Here is a 5,338-nt window from a genome sequence, read left to right on the forward strand (position 1 = left end):
TTTTGAACTGTGGTGTTGGAGAAGACTCTTGAGAGTCCCTTGGACTGTAAGGTGATCCAACCAGTCCATCTTAAAGGAGATCAGTCCTGAATATTCATTGGGAGGACTGATGCTGATGCTGAAACTCCAATACTTTGGCCACCTGATGTGAAGAACTGACTCATTTGAAAAGACCCTGACACTGGGAAAGATTGAAGGTAGGAGGAGAAGGGGAGGACAGAGGATGAGATGGTTGGATGGCATCACCAGCTCGATAGACATGAGTTTGAGTAAGCTCTGGGAGTTGGTGATGGACGGGGAGGCCTGGCATGCTGCAGTCAATGGGGTCGCAAAGAGTTGGACACCACTAAGTGACTGAACTAATACCCTGATGATGCCAGTAGGTTAATCAATAAGAAATTAGGGGAATTCCCCAATGGTCTAGTGGTTAAGACTTCGACCTCTCACTGCAGAGGGCCTGGGTTCAATTCCTGGTCAGGAAACTAAGATTCCACAAGCCGCATGGTTTGGCAAATAATAAATAAATAAATAAACAGACAACCATGGGATTCTCCAGGCAAGAATACTGGAGTGGGTTGCCATTCTCTTCTCCAGGGGATCTTTCCTACCCAGGGATTGAACCTGTGTCTCTGGCATCGCAGGCAGATTCTTTACTGTCTGAGCCATCAGGAAAACCCCTAATAAATAATAAAATAAATTTAAAAAGAAATTAGAATGTAGTTTTTCAAATGGCTAGTATTTGCTAAAAGCAACATGGGCCAATTTGAAAATGATGAAACTTCAGCTCTGATTGTAAAAATTTGTGCATAGGTATTTTGTAACCCTGCCCCAAATGTCCAAAACATGGCAAGATTCTTGTGAATACAACACCTGAAATAAAAGGATGTGATTAATAAGAGCATTTTGCTAGCTACTGATATGCTGAGACAGAAGGTGTGGGCCGGGACCACACAGACATGAATAAAGGAATTACTGGTTCAATAGACCTTTCCAGATCCTGCATAAAAACCTCTGAAAATGAAACTTCTTGTGGTCATTCCATCGAAACTATCACTGAAACTGCTTGTCAGTTTTCTTCCTGATAGGGGTGTGTACTCAAGTTCTGTATGGTGGCTATGGACTAAAAGGGCTAGACACTTGTGTGTGAGTAGACAAGTGTGTGTAGGAATAAGATTCTAATAGTAATAAAATAATGCATTATATAATCTATGCGCATCTGTGTCTGCCTACTTTTAGTCAGCTTTCTGTTTGTGAGAGTCACTTTTGTTATTTGGTTGTAACTTGTTTATTCTTATTACTTTATAGTATCCCGTGTGACTACTGTTTGGTTTTTGTTGCATTTGTGTAGGCAAATACCTGAAGTATATAAGAACAATTCATTGTGTTGATGCAAATTCATGGAAAAAGCCCTTAAAAGTACCCAATGTCTCTAATTCTAACTCTGTACATACCATGATGCAAACCTCCAATGTGTAATTTGAGACTCTCCATGACTCTATCCATCTGAAAGGAGAAGCCTGGGCTGATGGTCTAACAGTTCTGGTGCCAAAGATTCCCTTCTGCAAGTTAATAAACGGAAGTCTAGAAAAAAAACAATAGTAATAAAATTACTCAAAATAATAATGCTTTGTCTTCGAATGATTTGTTTTTAACACAGTTTCCTGAGATTTTGTATGGAGAACACTACTGTTGGATTTTCACGCCTTTTTTTTCCAACAACCATTTTTTATTAATTTTCAAGACCTTTCAAGGAAGGCATTTCTATTGGTTTTTCTGTTACTCAAAGGACCTTTCTTTGATGTTTGGGTACCTCAGGTATTCACATCTACCATCATCTAGTTATCATTGGAGGGAATCCCCTGATGGTCCAGTGGTTAGGACTCCATGCTTCCACTGCTATGGCCCAGGTTTGACCCCTGGTCAGGGAACCAAGATCCTGCAAGCTACGTGGCATGGCCAAAAAAGAAAGAAAAGTCCTGGAGCAGGACTGGGCTTGAAGTCTTGGAAAATCTGAAGCAGATATCTTAAGATTGATGTGGCCATATAGAAAGTTTTACTAACCTTTTAAATTGTATTGATTCATTTTATTTTTACCGGTGCTGGGTCACTGTTGCTGTGTGGGCTTTCTCTAGTTGCAGTGAGCAGAGGTACTCTTCTTGGTAATGTGTCGACTTCTCGTTGTGATGGCTTCTCTTGTTGTGGAACATGGGCTCTTGGGTGCATGGGCTTCAGTAATTGCAGCACGTGGGCTCAGTAGCTGTGGCTCCCGTTCTCTAGAGCACAGGCTCAAGAGTTGTGGAACACGGACTTTGTTGCTCCAAGGCATGTGGGATCTCCTGGAATCAGGGATCAAACCCATGTCACCTGCATTGGCAGGCAGATTCTTTACCACTGAGCCACCAGGGAAGCCCTCCTAACCTTTTAAACTACAATTTAATTTACATTTAAGACTTTCTGCCCCTAAGGAGAATTTTAGAGTATACTGAATGTTTTAGGTGGCATTGTAAAAATGTGAAGTAGTATAAGAAAATGACTTTATCTTTCATTTATTTCAGATTTATTTATATTTCATGGAAAGATTCACCTTCTTTTTAACAGACAATAAAGAAAAAAGAAAAACATGCAGACGGTCAATAATAGGCCTTTTACTTTTTCTAACTTTTCTGTAGTTTCTATAGACATTGTTGACTACTTAGTTCTTAGAAGACTCTGAATACACACCCCAGAGATGAGTTTCTGTGATGTTCGTTTCATTTTAACAGTGGGTTATGAAAGGTGATGTTGTGAAGGGCTAAGATGAACTTAATCCTGTGGTTTTAATGGAAAAAATAATGAAGTAGTTTATGGACTTTACAAAAAGGGCCAGATCTAGAAGTCTGAGGGTGGCAGGGGCGAGGGCTGAGGGGAGGCTTGGGAGGGGGAGGAAGGTAGAAAGCAGAGGGTGAGCAGCAGCAATAAGCAGGGTGGGCAGTGACTAGGGGAATGTCCTCCATGAAACTATAGGTTTTATGGCTTTGAGTGACCAGGAGGGAAGAATCAGATCACCACACACAACCAGTTTGCAGGAGCTTCGATGGTGAGAAACAGAAGCAGCAAGGAAAGATAGTTGAAATTGATGTCTTACTTTCATAGGCTCTTAAACCTGTGTGGTTGGCATAAAAAATAGAATACGTGCCCAGCCTTAGGTCAGCACTAATCTGCAGCTGAATCATAAATCTATGGTGCTGACAATTAACTTCCTGACCTCCAATAGCCTTCCTCTCCTGGGAGGCCTCCTTTTAAAGACGTGTTATCTGAAAAGGAGAAGACTTTAGAGTGACTCGGGTTACCCAGTCCCTCCTCTCCAGTATGACCATTTCTGTAAGCTTTGTTAAGTTGCTGATCCACATTTACCTCTCAGAACAGGACCAGGGGACATTCATGTGCAAGAGCTGCCAAGAGAGGTTTTTCTTTTCCACCGTCAGATTGAACCTTGTCACTACACAACTGCCTTACACTTGGAAAGCTGCTCTTCTGTCTGCACGAGGGATGAGCAATCTTGGCTCAGGGTGATAACCTGCTCCAGAAGCCCAATTTAGTTTATGATATCCTTTACGTACAAGCCTATGGCCTTTCCGTATCACGGTGGCTGGTTCATCTGGCCTTTCTCATCCCCTTGCATACACACTACGGACAACATGGATATTCCTCCATTCAACAAATAGTTATTGGGGAAATATTTGCCAACTATTTGCTAAGTTTATTTCCAGGCCTGCTCAATCGATAAGTTGTGTCCAACTCTTTACAACCCCATGGACTGTAGCCCACCAGGCTCCTCTGTCCATGGAATTTTCCAGGCAAGAATACTGGAGTAGGTTGCCATTTCCTTCTCCAACTGAGCACAGAGTAGTGAACAAAAACAGTCAAATGTCTTGACTTTGTATTCTAGTGATGATAGGGAGCACAGACATAAAGAAAATAAATGTCTGGTTTGTGAGATGGTATGTATTCATTTACGATTGCTGCTGTAACAAGTTGTTGCAAGCTTAGCAGCTTAAAATAACACAAACTAATTTTCTTACAGGCAGAAGTCCAATGTGGGTCTTACTGGGCTAACATAAAGTAGCTGACAGGGCTACAATTCTATCCGGAGGATCTCAGAGAGGATTCGTTTTCTTGCCTTTTCTACCTTCTAGAGGCTGCTGCATTCTTTGGTTTGTGACCCTCTTCCACTCTCTCCGATGCCTGAAATGATCAGTTGAATCTTTCCCTACTGTGCCACTCTGACCTTCTGCCTTTCTTCCACTTTTAGGGCCCTTTGATTACAAAAAAACCCCAACCAACCAACCAAACCCCCTGCCCCCAAATACATCCGCTCAGTGAGAGGAAAGGTAGGGCATGTTATCAGATGGGCGTGGTTACTTGTGCTGGAAAACAAAGTTTCCTTCATTTCCCCATGAAATAGGAAGTGATATCATGGAAGTGACAGTGGAAGAGGAGCACTGGATGGTTGAGAGGACGTTCAGGAGAGAGAGGGAGAGAGTGGGCTGAGGAACGCCCTGGGCTTGCCAGGCAACATGAAAGGCCGCTTACAGAGGGGCAGTATGGGGCAGGTGTTTTATGATGTATCATTAGGGAAGCACACTTCCTTTCCCTCAGCAGATTGGCTAGTCAGGTTTCTTACATTCAAACAGTAGAAGCTCTTTCAACCAGTTAAGCAGAAAGGAAATTTATTAATTTGTGTTTAGCCTTTATGGCATCCGGTCCCATCACTTCATGGCAAATAGATGGGGAAACAGTGGCTGACTTTGTTTTTCTGGGCTCCAAAATCACTGCAGATGGTGATTGCAGCCATGAAATTAAAAGACACTTACTCCTTGGAAGGAAAGTTATGACTAACCTAGATAGCATATTCAAAAGCATTACTTTGCCAACAAAGGTCCATCTAGTCAAGGCTATGGTTTTTCCAGTGGTTATGTATGGATGTGAGAATTGGACTATAAAGAAAGCTGAGTGCCAAAGAATTGATGCTTTTGAACTGTGATGTTGGAGAAGACTCTTGAGAATCCCTTGGACTGCAAGGAGATCCAACCAGTCCCTCCTAAAGGAGATCAGTCTTGGGTGTTCATTGGAATGACTGATGTTGAAGCTGAAACTCCAATACTTTGGCCACCTGATGTGAAGAGCTGACTCATTTGAAAAGACCCTGATGTTGGGAAAGATTGAGGGCGGGAGGAGAAGGGGACGACAGAAGATGAGATGGTTGGATGGCATCACCGACTCAATGGACATGGGTTTGGGTGGACTCCAGCAGTTGGTGATGGACAGGGAGGCCTGGTGTGCTGCAGTTCATGGGGTT

The sequence above is a fragment of the Bison bison genome, unplaced genomic scaffold (assembly GCF_000754665.1).
Source record: "Bison bison bison isolate TAMUID 2011002044 unplaced genomic scaffold, Bison_UMD1.0 scf7180017864390, whole genome shotgun sequence".
Classification (NCBI taxonomy): domain Eukaryota; kingdom Metazoa; phylum Chordata; class Mammalia; order Artiodactyla; family Bovidae; genus Bison; species Bison bison.